Source organism: Coenobita brevimanus, chromosome 62, assembly GCF_032717465.1.
Source record: "Coenobita brevimanus isolate Jiangsu-jjx chromosome 62, ASM3271746v2, whole genome shotgun sequence".
NCBI classification, from domain to species: domain Eukaryota; kingdom Metazoa; phylum Arthropoda; class Malacostraca; order Decapoda; family Coenobitidae; genus Coenobita; species Coenobita brevimanus.
In genome coordinates, this window is record NC_137015.1 from 28,950,835 (window position 1) to 28,969,538 (window position 18,704).

Below are 18,704 nucleotides of genomic sequence, written 5' to 3' on the forward strand. Positions count from 1 at the left end.
TATTAATACTGTACCTAGAATGCCTGAACAACTGGCATGTAGTACAGCAGTAGTAGCAACCCCGGTCTGTTTGACAAGCAATTACCCCTACAGGGCTGTCCAATGCAGTGAACTGAGGTTCCCTTGTGGTGGACAACACCTCACCACAGTGAGGTGCAGGGAAGAGAGTGGAGGTTTGGTTCCTGGACAGATGCCACATTTGCATCTCTCTACTCGGTTAACAAGGGCACCATAGTAGGCTTCACACCACCTTGTCACTGTTTGGTCATATGGTTACCCTAGACTGTAGCACCAGTCAAGCAGGGTGGTACTCCCAAGGTGGATGGAAAACTGATGATAGGGAGAGCTAGAGCTCCTGTTTCATCCGCCCTCAGGACTAGCTCCTGACCATCCCCCTTTTCTGAAATTTTTCAGTGTTTAACATAGAGAGTAGGCCAGCATGCTCTCCGAAACAAGTTCCTCCAACTGTCGACAACGAAATACATACACATTACATATTACACTCCCTGTTCAAATTTTTTCCAAACAGGGCATCTGTTAACCAAGCCTTGCAGTCCCCAGAAGGGGGGGATGGGGACCATCAAAGTTCCCAACATCTGCCCCTCTTTCGATGATGACCAGAGTTGCCTGAAACCACTGTCTAACTCACTCCTTCATTTCTGCAACATCAGTGTCCTTCTTCTAAATTTCTCTCTTGAATACCACCTCTCCTCCTCTAAACCTCACCTTCACTTTCTAACTGAGACTCAACTGCCTGAGGCAACTGACAGCAAACCCCTTTCTGTATATTGTGGCACTTTGGAGCTGCTTATTGGAGGGCCCCTCAGGCAGGACTTTTTTGATCCCTGGAGTGATTATTGCTTCCATGGCTGAAAGCCATCTGAGTGGGCCTTACGCATTACGGAGGCTATTCTCTCGGGCATGGAAGCATACATTCCTTTCTCATGTCCTCTGACTAATGCAAAATAATTTGGTTTGTCCACAGCAAGAAGAAGGCCTCCAAAAGGTACTGGAGCCAACCCACTCCTGAATCTCATCTCTTTTATGTTTCTGCCCGGAATTGTTTTAAGTCAGTTCTTCCTCTGCAAAAAAAAATTTATTCGTACTAAATGCTCTGAACTCTCCAACTTGAATTCATCCCACTCCTTTGGCATCTTGCCAAAAACCTTTCAAACAACTTTATTTCATCATCCTTCCCTCCTCTTTTCCACTCTGATGGCTCTGTAGCTATTTCTTCTGCTGATAAAGAAGACCTCTTCGCTCAGAATTTCTCCTCTAATTCCACTTTAGACGATTCCAGTGCTGTTCCTCCATCACTTCCCCCCTCAGACTTCCTCATGGCGGACATTAAAATTTCTTTCAGTTGATGTATGTTCTGCCATCACTGGCCTCAGTACTAACAAGGCATATGGGCCTGATGGGGTCCCTCCTGTTGTCCTCAAGAATTGTACTTGCTTCTGTGCTTACACCCTGCCTTGGTAAATTCTTTCGCCTTTGTCTGCCAACTTGTACTTTTCCTTCCTGCTGGAAATCTTTTTCAGCCAGTCCCAAAGAAGGGTGACTATTCCCAGCCCTTTAACTATTGGCCAATTGCTTTAACTTCCTGTATTTCAAAAGTTTTTGAGTCAATTTTTAACAAAAAAAAATTTTTAAACATCTTTCCTATTACAATCTTCTTTCTGATCGTCAGTAGGGATTCCACCAGGGACGCTTCACTGGCGATCTTCTCACCTACCTTTCTGACTCCTGGCCATCCTCCTTTCAGGACTTCAGTGAAAGCTTTGCCATTGCACTTGACATCTCAAAGGTTTTCATTCGAGTCTGGCTTAAATCTTTAACTTCCAAACTGCCCTCTTACGGTTTCTATCCCTCTATCTGTACCTTCATCTCTTAGCTTCCTCTCTGGTTGCTCTACAGCTACTGCCGTAGATGGACACCATTCTTCTCCTAGAGCTGTCAGTAATGGTAATCCTCAGGGCTCTGTCCTATCTCCAATTCTCTTCCTTTTATTCCTCAATGACCTTTGAAGCTGTACATATAATCCTGTCCACTCATATGCTTTATTTTTTTTTTTTTTATACGAGGAAGGAGGAACCAAAGGCTGAGCCCACAAAACGTTCCTTCCAAGAAAAAAAACAAAAACAACATAGGAGAGCAAAAATCAAGATCCGTTCATTTCGAGATGCCTGGACACACTGCGTTTGAAAGACTGGAGATCATAGGATAGGAAATACAGATAGAGGGAGACAGTTCCAGAGTTGAAGGACTGGGAATAATGGTTAACTCTTGAATTAGAGAGTTGGACAGAAAAGGGATGAGAGTTTGTTGCTAGATGGACACTCCGCACTTGGCGTAGAGGTGAAGGGATGCAAGCAGACAGTTCAGAGGAGCAGTGACCATTGAAGTACCGATAGAAAAGAGATAGAGAGGCAACAGTGCGACGAAGAGACAGAGGTTGAAGGAAGCCAGTAAGAGGAGGAGAGTTGATGAGATGAAAAGCCTTTGACTCCACCCTATTGAGAAGAGCTGTATGTGTGGAGCCTCCCCACACATGAGAGTTGTACTCTAAACAGGGGCGAATAAAACCCGTGTATAAAGTCAACAACTGTGCAGGGGTAAAGAAGGCACGGAGTTGGCTTAGCACACCCAATCTCTTGGCTGCAGATTTTACAAGAGATGCAGTATGATCTTTCCAAAATAAGTTCTGAGTGAATGAAACTCAAAGCATGTTCAAGGATGATGCAGGATTGAGCTGGATGTTATTAAACATTAGTGGGCACTCTTGTGGAAGATTTTGACAGTTTGATAGGTGTAAAAACTGAGTCTTTGATGCATTAACCCGTTAACTGCTCATGGCGTTTTTTTGGAGGTGTCCGTGGAACGCAGACATAGGGGTAAAAATGAAATTTCCCAAAGACCAAATTTTGTCTTAGGAATTGAGAGAACACATGCCAAAGTATATAGTAATGAAATATTAGCTCAACATTTACCTTGGTAAAGCCATGGATGAACATCGAAGTGTCTGATTCCCTATTAGAATGTATGGTTTTCATTTTCTCTTTCGGTTTCGGTTCTGAAGGCTCAAACATACTTGCATGGGTTGGCCTTGGTCACCATGGCACTATATTTGAAATTCACCTGCGTAGCCAGGACTGTATTGAGCAGTCGCACTCAGAACAGCCCAGGCTGCATAGAGCAGTTAACGGGTTACAAATAACAAGATTATTTTTACCCCAGTCAGAGATATGAGCTAAGTCAGACATTAGGTGTGCCATAGCCTCATCCCTTGTTTGTTGAAGTAACTACCGAGATGGATGTTGCAGAAACCAAATGGAAAGGTGAAGGGTGGAAGCATCAGCGTACGAGTGGATAGGGTGAGATGTACAGCTTAGACGATCTTTGATGAATAAAAGAAAGAGAGTTAGTGATAGGACAGAGCCCTGAGGAACATCACTGTTGATAGATCTAGAAGAACAATGGTGGTCTACAACAGCAGCAATAGAATGACCAGAAAGGAAACTACAGATGAAGGCACAGATAAAAGGTTAGAAACCATAAGAGGGCAGTTTGGAAAGTAAAGATTTATGCCAGACTCGATCGAAAGCCTTTGAGATGTCAAGTGCAATGGCAAAGCCTTCACCAAAGACTCAAAAGGAAGATGACCAGGAGTCAGAAAGGAAGGTGAGAAGATCGCCAGTGGAGCATCCCTGACGGAACCCATACTGACGATCAGAGAGAAGATTGTGATAGAAAAGATGCTTTAAAATTTTCCTGTTAAGAATAGACTCAAAAACTTCTGAGACACAGGATGTTAAAGCATTTGGAAGACACTTAGAGGGTTGGGAATGGTCACCCTTCTTTGGGACTGGCTCAGTGAGAGCAAATTTCCAGCAAGAGGGAAAGGTACAAGTTGAAAGACAAAGGCGAAAGAGTTTACCTAGGCAGGGTGTAAGCACAGAAGCACAGTTCTTAAGGACAACAGGAGGGACTGCATCAGGACCATATGCCTTGTTAGAATTGAGGCCTGTGATGGCAGAAAATACATCAGCTAAAGAAATTTTAATGTCAGCCATGAGGAAGTCCGAGGGAGGAAGTGATGGAGGAACAGCACCGGAATCACCTAAGGTGGAATTGGAGGAGAAAGTCTGAGTGAAGAGATCTGCTTTATCAGTAGAAGAAATAGCTACAGAGCCAGCAGAATAGAAAAGAGGAGGGAAGGATGATGAGGTAAAGTTGTTGAAAAGGTTTCTGGCAAGGTGCCAGAAGGAGCGGGAAGAATTCAAGTTGGAGAGTTGAGAGCATTTAGTACGGATGAAATTATTTTTAGCGGAGTGAAGAACAGAATTAGCACGATTCCCGGCAGAAACATAAACAAGATGTGATTCAGGGGTGGCTTGGCTCCAGTACCTTTTATAGACCCTCTCCTTGTTGCGGACAGCATTAGAACAAGTGTGATTAAACCAAGACTTTCTTGCATTAGTCAAAGGATATGAGAAAGGAATGTATGCTTCCATGCCCGAGAGAATAACCTCAGTAATGCGCAAGGCACACTTAGATGGCTCCTGGCCATGGAAGCAATAATCATTCCACGGAAAATCAAAGAAGTACTGCCTAAGGGACTCCCAATCCGCAGCTCCAAAGTGCCACAGATGACATTTCTTTGGAGGGTCCACAGGCCATACTGGAGCGATTAGACAGGCTAAGGTAATAAGGTTGTGATTGGAGGAGCCCAACAGAGAGAAAAGGTTAACAGTGTAAGCAGAAGGATTGGATGTAAGGAAGAGGTCAAGCATGTTGGAGCTCTCTCCAAGGCAGTCAGGGATACGGGTAGGAAGTTGTACAAGCTGCTCTAGGTCATTAAAGATAGAAAAGATGTAGGCTTGTTCACCAGGTGGATCAGTGAAAGGAGAGGAGAGCCAAAGTGGTGGTGAACATTGAAATCTCCTAGAATGGAGATTTCAGAGAAAGGAGAAATGGACAGAATGTGTTCTATTGTAGAAGTAAGATAGTCGAAGAATTTTTGATAGTAGAATTAGGAGATAAGTAAACAGCACAGACAGATTTAGTCAGAGAATGACAAGAAAGCCAGAGCCAGAAAGTAGAGAATTCAGAAGAATCAAGTTCAGGAACATAAGAGCAAGATAGGTCGTTGTGTACATATACACAACATCCACCTTTGGCTCTGAAATGAGTATAGAGAAAGTAGGAGGATACAAAAAAGGGTTTGGTGTCAGTTGCCTCAGACAGCTGAGTCTCTGTCAGGAAGAGAAAATGAGGTTTAGAGGAGGAGAGGTAATGTTCAACAGAGAGAAAGTTAGAGGAAAGGCAACGAATGTTGCAGAAATGAAGAAGAAGTGAATCAGACAGTGGTTCCAGGCATGCAGAGTCATCACCGGGAGAGGGGCAGATGGTGGGGGCATCTATGGTCCCCCCCCCCCCCCGGGGACTCCGAGGCATGATTAGATGATGCCATTTTACTTCTTTTAATTTTGAAAAAGGTTGTGTAGTGTGTACTGTGCATGTAGTTTGGTGCTGATGGTTAGAGAAGCTTGTATTAGAGAACATGCTGGCCTACTCTCTGTGTATCTGAAACACTGAAAAAGTTCAGCAAAGGGGGATGGTCAGGAACAAGTCTCGAGGACTGATGAAATGGGAGCTCCAGCTCTCCCTGTCATCAGTTTTCCATCCACCTTGAGAGTACTGCCCTGCTCGACTGGTGCTTCACCTTTCCATTCACTTCCCTAACATCCATCTCAGCAGTTACTTCAACAAGAGGGGACAAGACTATGGCACATCTAATGTCTGACCTGGCTTATATTTCTGATTGGGGTAAAAGTACTGGTACTCGTGTTGTTTCTAATGCATCAGAAACTCAGTTTTTACATCTTTTAATCAGACAAAATCTTCCACAAGAGTAACCCCTAGTTTTTAACAATATCCAACTCAATCCTGCATCATCTTTAAACATACTTGGGGTTTCACTCTCCCTGTATTAATCTTGGAAAGATCATTTTACATCTCTTGTAAAATCTGCTTCCAAGAAATTAGGTGTGCTAAGCTGATTCCATGCCTTCTTTTCCTCTGCACAGTTGTTGACTTTATATAAGGGTTTCATTCACCCCTGTGTAGAGTATAACTCTCACATGTGGGGGGGTTCCCCACATACAACTCCTCTCAACTAGGTGGAGTCAAAGACAAATTTTTTTTGTCTTATCAACTCTCCTCCTCTGATGGGCCTCCTTCAACTGCTGTCTCTTTGCTGCACTGTTGCATCTTTATCTCTTTTCTCTCACTACTTCAATGGTTATTGCTCTCTGCACTGTCTGCTTGCATCCCTCCACCACTACGGCATGCGCATAACACCCATGTAGCAACAAACTCTCATCCCTTTTCTGTCCAACTCTCTAATGCAAGAGTTAACCATTATTCTCAGTCTTTCATGTATACAACAGGTCAACTCTGGAACTGTCTCCTTCTGTCTGTATTTTCTACTTCCTATGATCTCCAGTCTTTCAAACGCAGTGTGTCCAGGCATCTTAAAACAAAATGAACGGGTATTGAATTCGGCTCTCGTTTTTTTGTTTTTGTTTGTTCTTGGAGGGAACAATCTTGCTGGCTCCTGACTTTTGGTTCCCCTGTTCTTACATAAACTCAACATCAAGTGGATAATGGGCACTATCATCTACTATTAGGACAACTGGCAAGTAAAAACAACAGGGTTAGCAAAACTGGGCATCAGGTTCCTAGGTTACAGGAAACCATCAGGCTTGTCATTCAATGTTGAGATACCTAAAGAAGAAGTAGGCAGCACTACATCAAGTAAGTCGTTGATGGGCACTACCATCTACCATTAGGACAACTGGCAAGTAAACACAACAGTATTTGAAAAACTGTGCTTCAGGCCCTTTGACCTCCTACAAGGCATTATGGGAATGGTTTTTATTTTCTCTTTACTGTATTTATGAATTACCCACCACTACTGCTGAAGTTTGAAATTTGTTTTTTTTCTGACCATAGTCATCCAACTGAGTCAGATGAATATATAATACTGCACTTACTTTAATTTTACTCACAGCCTTGTAATGAAAACACACTGTCTGGGAAGTGTTCATACTTTCTGTAACAATACATCATACCTCACCACCAACTTTAGGGGACTCTGAAACTGTCATCATCATCGTCATCATCATCTCCTCCATCTTCCTAACCATGTTTCATGCCATTATGGACAGGATTCAAAATAGGAACACAAAAAAGCAATATCAAAATAAATTATCACTGGAATAAACAACTCTGTAAAACAGGCCATAAAGTGTATCCACTAACTTACCTTTTACAGGCTTTAAATCCCACTACTTTCAGAAGTCTCCTTATATAGAATCCAGATACCTTTCAAATATACTCCTAAGATATCTACACTTAGCTAAACAGTACCATACTGTTCAATACAAAACATTACTCTCATCTTCATCTTATTTCTCATTAATAAATGGGGTGAACTGGATCTTGTACAGTGCTTCTTAACCCATACCACACTGGGAGGGGGGGGACATACTCTTCTACGCTGGCTTTTTTTTTTTTTTCCTAAATGGGCTTAATACATCACTATAGTATCCCTGGCACTAGTAATCACCAAAGCCAGAAAGTTGGTTGAATCGAGTCGGGTTGGTGCCACTTGACCTCTGAAATCTTCGAGGTTACTGAGACAGCAGAGTGGCTGTGAGCCTATGAACTGATTTTGGATTTTTTTGTGTGGCTAAATGGACTTAATACATCAATATACTGTAAGATCCCTGGCACTAATAAAAGCAATCACCAAAGCCAGAAAGTAGGTTGAATCAAGTCAGAGGTGGCCATAAACAAATCGCCTCTATGTCACCCTGTCCCCCATCATTTCACCGTCCTACTCCCTGCTCCCACACCCCTCTCGAATGGTGCCACTTGACCTCTGAAATCTTCGAGGTTACTGAAAGAGCAGAGCAGCCGTGATCTTGTGAAAACTGTTGGTTGCCTCCCGCGCTCCTAAATCAGTGTTGTAAGCATGGCGGGATACATCATTACCTTCCATTTTACTTCGGTTGCCTGTAATGACTTCTCAGTGCTGCAGGATGTAGATCCACGTCACCAGCATTTTAGAGGGGGACATGTATATACGTCCCTAGTGTGGTATGGTTAAGGTACTGTACTTCAGCGTCATTCACCCTTGAGACTTCATCAAAGAAATTCATTCAGTTGCAAGTAAATTTCCTCATGTTTTCGGTCATACTTGTCTTACTCATCCATGTATACAAACTTATACAGTAATACCTCGATATACGATACCCCTAGATGCGATACCCTGGCTTAACGATGGGGGTAGAAATACCACCATACCCCGCCTAACAATGACCAAACTCTGGTTTAACGATGGGTTCTGATTTTTTTTTTTTACCGATTATGATGATGTTTTGGACTAAAATTGTGTGGTTGATTTATAATCTGTTTTTAGACTAAGATTAATGTTTTAGCCTAAGGTGGGGTGAGCATTGTCATTTTGGGGTACAGTTGGGGTACTAAACTTAATTTTTTCCAGACATATATTTGACAATTTTCATTATTTGTTTGTTGGTTTTAGTGAGTTATTTACAAGTGTTAGGCTTAGGTTAGCTTTTTTTTTACAGCTGTCAGACCATTTAGATTGCCTTTAAACTTGTTTTTTGGGCTCATTTGGGTGCATTTTGGACTTGATTGGGAGGGAAACCCAAGGATGAAAAACTCATCTCATTAATTTACTGTATATGTTAAATCTACCCCAATATACGATACCCCACTTAACGATGGGTTTTTATCTAACCAACTGCATTGTTAGACCGGGTTATACCAGTATATAATTTACTTTGTCACAAGGGGAAAAAAACATAAGTTTTTTATTTAAAAAACTGCACCTCCTAAAAAGACACAGAAAATTAGCAGACAAAATTTTAATGCAACTTATACACGCATACCCTGGTTTAACAATGCAATTGGTTAGGAAAAACCCATTGCTAAGTAGGGTATCTTACCTTGGGGTAGATTTAACATGTAAAGTATAGAGATGTGTTTTTTAGCCTTGGGTTTCCCCCCCAACCAAGTCCTAAACCCACCCAAATGAAAAAAAAAAAAAAAAGGTTAAAGCCAATCTAAATACCTAATTCTAAAACCAGTGCCCATGTCACTTGCACCCAGTTAAGGTCACTGGAGAATGTGATCTCCAGCTCCTATTCAAACTCGGTAGAGATGAAGCAGCATCACTGTATATGATTCCACCAACAGACGATGCCAGGACAATTAAATAAACATCTGTTATGCATAGTAATTATGTATGAATGACGCAGAATCATCCAAGGTGCAAATTGTTGTAATGGAGAATTGCTGATGTTTTGACGGGGAATGCGATCATTGATGTGATCGGGATAGCCTTTTCAATGGCCCCTCTTTATGCTGTTTTTATTACTGTTCTGGTTGCTCAGCTCCTTTATTTTCTTCTCTCTTTTTTTCCAACATTTATTTAGAAATTCCTCTGTATTTTCAAAGTGTCTTCCCTTGAACAGCCCGAATGTAAACACATGATTTATCGATCAGTGATACGATCAGGACAGCCTGTTCAAAGGCCCCTCTTTATGTCGTATGAGTTACAGTACTGTTCTGGTTACTGATCTCCTTTATGTTCTTCTCTCTTATTTTCCAACATTTATTTAGAAATTCCTTTGTATTTTCAAAGCATTTTCCCTTGAACTGCCAAAATGTAAACACATGATTTATCGATCGATGACGACATAGGGATAGCTTTTTCAATGGCCCCTCTTTATGTCGTTTTAGCTATTGTTCTGGATACTGAGCTCCTTTATTTTCTTCTCCGCGGAAAACAATTAACTAAAAAAACAAACAAAAAGCCTCGGACAAGGACTGACCTAACGATGACGACCCAGGACCGGACAAAGGACTTGGTAATGGCTACATGGAATGTAAGAGGAGCGAATGATGAGGTGAAAGAGAGAGAGATTGTCCAGGTGCTTGAGGGTGCGAAAGTGGATGTATGTGGAATAACTGAAACAATATGGAGAGGAGAAAATGTGAGGGAATGGGAGTATGGATGGGGTATATGTGCAGGAGTAGGTGAGAATGAGAGGGCAAAGGAAGGAGTATGTATAGTTGTGAGTAAAAGATGGAAGAAGAGCATATGACAGTATGGATCAGTTGGGTCAAGGATTGTGTGGGTAAAGTTGAAAGTTGGAATACAAATGTGGGAGATTGTGTGTGTGTGTATGCGCCAATGCAAGATCGTGCTAGCTGAGTGAGAGAAGAGTTCTGGACAAATGTGGAAGTGTGCATGGAAAAGTTTGGAAGGAATGAGAGAGTGTTTTTGAACAGTGATATGAATGGTAAAGTAGGGAATGTGAAGGTGGATGGAATAGTTGGTAAGTGGGGTGTGCCTGCTGAGATAGATGAGAATGGCAGTGCATTAGTGGACATTTGTGCTGGGAGGGGGTTGGTGATAGCCAATAGCCTCTTCAGGCATAAAATGATCCACAGGTATACATGGCGAGTGACGAGAAGGGTGGGTGGTGAACTGAATGAAAGGAAGGCAATGATTGATTGTGTGTGTGTGTGGATGAAAGGATGCGAAGATGTGTAATGGATGCAAGAGCTTACAGAGGTTGGGGGAGTGGACTTTCTGACCACTACTTGGTGGTGGCCAGAATTAGGATCCAAGTAAGATGGAGGAATAGAAGAAGGGAAAGACGAGAGGAAGGAGTAGTTGCAAGGAGAATGGAAAGGTTACACAAGGATGAGAAAAAGGCAGAGTATAAGAGAGAAGTGGAGGAACAATTGGAAAAATATGAATTGGGGCAGATGGGGGACGTGGAAGGTGTGAGCAGGTTATTTACAGAAGAAATATGTGCAGCATGTGATGTGGTGTGTGGGAGGAAGAGAAGACGAAGGGGGGTGCAAGGAACAGCGTGGTGGACTGAAGAGGTGAGAGACTGTGGCACAAAAAAAGAAAGCATACAATGAATGGATGAGAAATAGGGGCGTGGAAGAAGTTGAGAGGCGGAAGAGGGAGTTATATGTAGAAAGAAAGAGAGAGGTGAAAGTGGATGAGGAATTTGGAAGGAATTTGAGTGTGAAGTGGAGAGACTGTAAGAAAATGTTCTGGAAAGAGGTGAAGAGAGTAAGACTGGGTGGAAGTGAGGTTGGCAGGGGAGTGAAAGATAAAAATGGTAGAATACTAGTGGAGAAGGGAGAAAAAGTGAGCAGATGGAGAGAACACTTTAAGGAATTGTTGAACATAGAGGATGGAAGTAATGCGAGTATAAGTGGCTGGGGAATGGCTGGGAGAAGGAGGGAGGTGAGAAGACAGGAAGAAATCAGTAGGATTGAAGTTGTGGAAGCAATGAAGAAAGTTAAATTGGGGAAACCCCCAGGAATTGATGGAGTGTGTGGTGAAATGCTGAAGCATGGGGGAGAGATAGTAGTAGAATGGATGTGGAAGATGTGCAGATTGGCCTGGGAGGAAGGTAAAGTCCCGGAGGACTGGAAGTCAGGTATAATTATTCCCTTGCACAAAGGAAATGGGGAAAAAGAAGTGTGTGGTAATCATAGGGGCATTTGTCTTCTTAGTATAATAGGAAAAGTGTATGGTAGGATACTTATTGACAGAGTTAGGGAAATAACAGAGGAATTAGGTGGAGAAGAACAGGGAGGCTTTAGGAAGGGAAGAGGTTGTGTAGATCAGATATTCATTCTTAGATCTTCAGTGGAAAAGTTTCTAGAGAAGGGAAAGAAGTTGTATGCGGCTTTCATGGATTTGGAGAAAGCATATGACAGGGTGGATAGAAAAGGATTGTGGAAAGTAGTAGGAATATATGGAGTAGATGGGAAGTTGTTCAATGCTGTGAAGAGTATGTATGATGGTGCTAAGGCTGCAGTGCGTGTGGAGGGTGAACTAAGTGAATTTTTCTCTTTGAAGGTTGGGTTGAAACAGGGCTGTGTCATGTCTCCATGGTTGTTCAACCTGTACATGGATGGGGTAATAAAAGAGGTACAAGGTAGGGTAGTGGATGCTGGAGTGGCCCTGGTGAGAGAGGATAGTGTTTGGAAACTCCCTGTACTGTGGTTTGCATATGATACTGTGTTGTTGAGTGAAGATGAAGGGGAGCTGCAAGGCTTGGTGGATGAGCTTGGGAGAGTGTGTAAGAAACGGAATCTAAAGGTGAATGGAGGGAAGAGTAAAGTGATGGTCTTTGAGAGAGGCGAAGTCAGTGAATGTACAGCAAGGTTGGATGGTGAGGAACTGGAAAATGTGAGTACGTTTAAGTACTTGGGTAGTGTGATGAGTAAGGATGGAGGTTTGGGAGGGTGAAGTGCTTGAAAGGGTATAGCAGGGAAGAAAGGTTGCTGGTTCTTTGAAAGCAGTGATAAGAAACAGGGAAGTGAGCATGGAAGTGAAAAATTTACTACATGACAGTATTGTGATACCAACTCTAACGTATGGAAGTGAAGCTTGGACATTGTTGGAAGGACACAAGTCAAGAGTGAGAGCAGTGGAAATGAGTTATTTAAGAGGAGCCTGTGGAGTCACATGGAGAGACAGGCTGATGAATGAGGATATAAAGGAGTGTTGTGGTGTGGATGTGGATGTGATAGGAAGCATTATGAGGAACACACTGAGGTGGTTTGGCCATGTGGAGAGGATGGAGGGTGAGAGGAGCCTGTGGAGTCACATGGAGAGACAGGCTGATGAATGAGGATATAAAGAAGCCTTGTGGTGTGGATGTGGATGTGATAGGAAGCATTATGAGGAACACACTGAGGTGGTTTGGCCATGTGGAGAGGATGGAGGGTGAGAGACTGAAGAAGAGAGTGTATGTGAGTGAGGTGGAGGGGGGAAGAGGGAGGGGGAGGCCGAGGAAGATGGAGGGATGGGGTGGAGAGGTATATGAGAGAGGGGGGTGTGAGTTGGGAGCAGGGCAGTGAAATGGTGGGGGACAGGGCAACGTGGAGGTGATTTGTTTGTGGCCACCCCAAATGGGATTGAGGCGTCTGGCAATAGATAGATAGAGATAGATTTTCAAAGCATTTTTCCTTGAACAGCCCTAATGTAAACACATGATTTATCAGTGTCACAGTTTTCATCAATGCATGAAATATTTACTCTCTAAGGTTTTCATAATTATTAATATTTATTAAAAATTATTACCATATAACCAAATTTTGGCACCTGGTGGTTTAGTGGGTAATTATTGCGCTCCAATCGGATTGAGCCGGTGAAGGTTTATATCCAAGGGATGGTTGGGGTTGATTGATCATGCAATGCCACTCGGATGAGTGAGGCTGGCCACTCTCATCTTAAATGTCGGGACCAACTGCCTAGCCCTGGGCTCCTACACTCCTCATGGGGTAATGTAGGATTGGATGATGGATGGATGGATGAAAAATTGCATGCATGCATGCATGCATTGCCAGACGCCATGTATCCCAAACGGGGTGGCCAAGGGCTTAGAGTTAATTGTTTTACAGGGAGGGGCACTAATCCTCCACAAAAAATTATTATGATATATTCCACGATAGATTACATGACAGTTCAGTACTCAAACACAAAATATTCTTTGTTGAGCCACCTCATTGTCCACTCTGTTTTGTACCTTGTCTGATGGACGACAATCCGCACCCCAAATGACAGTGTTCACTGCACCTATGACTAAAACACATTAAGTCTAAAAACAGTTTATAAATCAACCTAAACACAAAATTTAAGTCTAAAATATAATCAAAATGATTTTTTGTTTAAATCATCACAAAACCGGGGGTAGGCCTACAATAGGAGGGGTAGGGTGGCATTTCTACCCCATCACTGTTCCGGGCTATCGCATCTAGGGGTATCATACATCGGGGTTTGCCTGTATATATTTTTTATCTTGCTTGAACAACATTCTTAGGACTTAGATTTTTAGAAATAATGTACAGTGAGACCCCTGACTTACGAAAAAGTCGCAGATACGAAAAAAAATTGTATTTTACCTATATGTAGTATACAGAAATTGAGCTAAGCTCATGTTGTCCTGTCTCCATATCTACATACATCTAGTCCTGTTTTAAACACATGAATGTTTTTTGCCTGCACCATCTCTTTGTCTAAGTCATTCCAAATACTTATGCTTCTATCTGGGAAACTGAACCTTTTAAGATCAACTTGGAGTCAAGATCTCCTGCTCTTCCATCAACCAACATAAAAAGATCCTCTCTATCCACCTTTTCCAATTCTCTTGGATTTCCAAACACCTCTTTCCCTTCTCTCACGCAGTGTTGGTAACTTCAGTTTTTCTAATCTCTCCTTGTAGGTCAGTTCCCACTTCGCCACGATGACGCTTATATGTCACCATAACCCTCCAGTGCTTGCACATTATGTTGCCACTGTGTCGTCACATATCAATGCAACCAAAGGAGACAGCAGAGGATAAAATAAGCTCCACCCACCTTACCCACCAACAATTTTTTTCAGCTAATCCCAATATTCAATAATCCCCATACTATCAGGACGCCCACTTTCCGGACATTGTGGGCCTGGACCTTCGGAACCCAAAAATGGCCAAAAAAAGAAAAAAATCCCCAAAAAGTCCAAATTTTTTCCCACCCGTAATTTAAAACTGCTGCGCAGTGTCAAACAACTGTTTACACCACGGCCCCTTCACCTTCCTTCCTACCCCTTCCCTTGTCAGGGTTGCCATTTGGTATTTTTCATTACCAAATGTGGGCCAATTTGGTAATGAAAAATTCGTTTGGTAATGAATCAGAATAATGCATTACCAAACGGATTTTTGACATGTATGAGGATACACAGGATGGAGATGGTGGATTGTCTGCTCTCTCTGATCTGCTAGCCTACATAACGTAAAAACAATCAACATGCTGTTATTTATAAGGAGAGTGATTACATGTATTTCCACTCGTCTATATAATTAGTGAAGAGTAAATGATAGCTTTACAAATTTGGTAATGAAAATTGAGGAGTTTGGTAATGTGGCCGAGTTGCAATCTGGCAACCCTGCTTCCCCCTCACCAACAGTTACTGTCTAACTGCGATCACGAGTAGATGCTTGTCGCAATGGATGCCGCACGTGCTCATTTTTGTGTATAAACAGTGAATAAACTGCAACACCTCGCCACTAGACCACACGGGAATTTACAGTGTTGTGCAGTGTTAACCCTTTAACCGCAGGTGTCATTCCAGAATGACATTGACAAAACTGGACCAAACCGCGGGTGTCATTCTGGAATGATCGTGAATATTTTGAACACCGCGCGTTTTCCCGGCGCGCAAAGTGTCTCACGCAAGAGTAGCTGTCGAGTTCTTTCACGCCAGCCATCCCACACCTCCCTCCTCCAACCCCGAGGGGGCCCCCCCCACCCCTGCCCTGACCCGCATCAGTCAGTATCTGTCCAGCTCTGTGCGTGAGAATGGCGCTCCGTCCCGACTCATCGTCGCTCGCTTCCTCCTCTAAATTGATTAGTGCTAGTGTTCCCTCTACCTCTACACCGGTAAAGGAACTGCCGACGGCGAGGCAGAAGGGGTTGAGCACTCCTGAAATTAGAACTGAGCTGGACAAAACAGTAAGTACTACTCTTGATTGTGGCAGTGAAAGTGACACACTCACAGCAAGCAGTGACGATTTGGCAGTGATTGGTGGTGAACCATTTTCCATTGATAGTGACAGTGATGAAAGTGATCGTGTTGTTTCCCCCCCACCACCCCCAACTTACTCTGGGAAAGGGAAGGCTCCTATGGGCAAATCTGGTATTGCACGTGGGAAGGGAGTGAAGCGCAGGCTCACGTCTCCCACACCAGGCCCTAGTAAGCATTTCCCATCAATTTCCCGTTCCCCTAGCCCTATTGCCCTCACATCGTCATCATCATCTGCCGTGCCCTCTCCTCAGTCTACATCATCTGAGGAGTACGAATTCCCAGAGCCTGCAAAGCGAGGGAAGGCAGGCCGTGCAGGCAGGCCTAGAACAAAGGGGATGCGTGGCAGTTGGAGGGCAAAGCTGGGCGATAAGCGAGGAGATAAGCGAGGTGATAAGCGGGGTAGAAAGGGTCAAGTTTCACCACGCACCAGGTCAGAAACCCCCCCGCCTGCCCCCCGCTCATCCCTCACCCTCGCCACCCCCCCACTCACCGCCCCCGCACTCGCCCCCCTCCCCGTTGCCTCCTGCCTCACCCCCCTCCCGCTCGCCTCCTGCCTCACCTCCTGCCTCACCCATTGCCTCCACCTCAGCTCCTTCTCACGGGGAAATGAGTGCAATGCAACCTGCCACTGCCACTGAACCACGCACAGGGAAAGTGGATGCATTTGTTTGGTCTGACGGTGCAGATTTTCAGCCACACAATCCACCGTTTGACAAATGCTGGAATACAACCTGCCTTCCCATGCAACGCAGGAGATGACTTTGTTGACTACTTCCTGGCCTTCATGGATGATGAAATCGTGCAGCATGTCAGCGATGAGACCAATAGGTATGCAGCTCAGTGTGCAGCAGAAGGGCTGGGACCTATTGGCTCACCAAAGCAAGTGTCGTGGTTGCCTATCGGAATCAGAGAGCTGTATGTTTTTTTTGCCCTAATGTTTCTGATGCCCCATATAAAGAGACATGAGTTGGAGGAGTACTGGCTCGTGGATGACATTACTACTATCCCAATATTCGGAAAGTATATGTCACGGGATCGGTTCCGACAGCTGCTTGGATACCTGCACTTCGCTGACAATGCAAACCCGTCCCAAACTGACCCTTTGTGGAAAGTGAGGGATTTTCTCAACAGGATTAGGGATCGATTTATGCGATTTTTCCGGCCTATGCAGAAAGTCGTCAGAGACGAATCCCTGGTATTGTTCAGAGGACGTCTCAAATTCATGCAGTACATCCCCAGCAAACGCCACCGCTTTGGGATAAAGTTCTTTGTCCTGTGTGACTGTGAGACGGGGTATATCCTGGATTTTGTCATCTACTCGGCTAGTACAATGGATGTGAACAGGAAAGACCCCCTTGGCTTCTCTGGCTCCGTTGTAAAAGTGCTGATGGAGAGGTATTTTGGTGGTAATCATGTGCTGTACACAGACAATTACTACACAGCACCGAAACTCTCCAAATACCTTGCTGAACACGGCATTGGCACTGTTGGCACTGTACGGAGCTATAGGAAAGAGTGGCCAAGTTTCCCCGAAGCATCATCATCATCCAAGGGAGATGTTCACCTGAAGAAGTCAGACAAGCTTCTTGCAATCAGGTGGCATGACAAGAAGGTCGTGAATATGATCAGCACCATCCACAAGGGGGAACTGCAGAGAACTGGGAAGGTCAGCTACAGGACGGGAGAGCCAATCATGAAGCCTGATGCCGTCATTGATTACAATGTCAATATGAGACTTGTTGATAAGTCTGATATGATTGGCGAAATCGACTATCTCATGAGAAACAACCGATGGTACAGGAAGGCTTGCCTGCACATGCTCGATATGTGCATGCTCAACGCCTTCATTCTCTACAAGACACAAGTCGGGGGCATAAGGCAACCATCACTGAGACAGTTTTCCAAGACTGTCGTGCAGCAGCTACTTGCACGATTTGGTCAGGTGACGGCATTGATCCCGAGGCGACACTCTGACACACAACCTGACCGTCTTGAGTGCCGCAATTACATGAGCCGGCACCAGCTTGTGAAATTGCCTCTTACAGCAGGCGGCAGGTTGTCACAGGGCCGCTGCAGAGTATGTTCTAACACCACACAGAGGCCTAGGACGAGAAAAATGAGCACACACCAGTGCCTGGAATGCCAAGTCGCTCTATGTGTAACTCCGTGCTTTGCCGAGTACCACTCTCTGAGTAAATACTGAAAGCGACAGTGATATATAGTGATGCGACAGTGACGTGCTTTGCCAATAATTGTATAATGGATAATGTAGTAATAAGGGATATTTTTCCTAGAAAAAAAATGTAAATATTGGCCAGTATAATAAGTGATATTGTAATAAGAGAATCTGCGGCACTTGTGTAATTCTGTGATGCGCCAGTGACGCAATATAGTAATAAGTGCAGTGTAAATATAATGTATATTGCCCAGATTATATGTAAAATAATATTAGAAGTTAGAAAGAATGAAAAGATCGCATGAAACGTCAGTGAGCGGGTGCCGCCGCAGTGAAGTGAGGCGCAGCCGCAGTGAAGAGCGGGCGCAGCCGCAGTGAAGAGCGGGCGCAGCCGCAGGGAAGTGCCTTTTACCTACCTCAGTGAACACAGAGTGGGTGTTTATCGTATGTACAGTGTTCATATATGTTTATATTACTATTATGAGAGAGTGGTTGGGATTTGGTACCGGTGTGTGGGGCGTAAAATAGTTATTTCACACCCCTCACTTCTAACGGCTCTCCCCGTCCTGTGAAAGTCAACAAAGTCATGAAACCTACATCAATGGAAAGCTGAAGGTTAGTACTTTCTAATGGTACCTTATTTTTTTCTCTAGCTTTATTCTGTGCAGAGTTATTAAGGTTTAAAGGTTTGTTTACATTTGGCTGAAGCCCCCGCGGGAGAGGACAGTCAGACCAAAACAATACCCGCGGTTAAAGGGTTAAGAAATTAGAATTTAGAGTGCAAAGGATTAACTGTGGAGTGCAAACTGGCGGTTGAAACTGGCG

General features: G+C 43.8%; 1 protein-coding gene across 1 annotated transcript in view; it reads right to left on the reverse strand.

Annotated features, from left to right (window-relative positions):
• Dus3 (Dihydrouridine synthase 3) overlaps positions 1-18,704 on the reverse strand; it is a 329,322-nt gene that overhangs the window by 38,462 nt on the left and 272,156 nt on the right. The window lies entirely within an intron of this gene.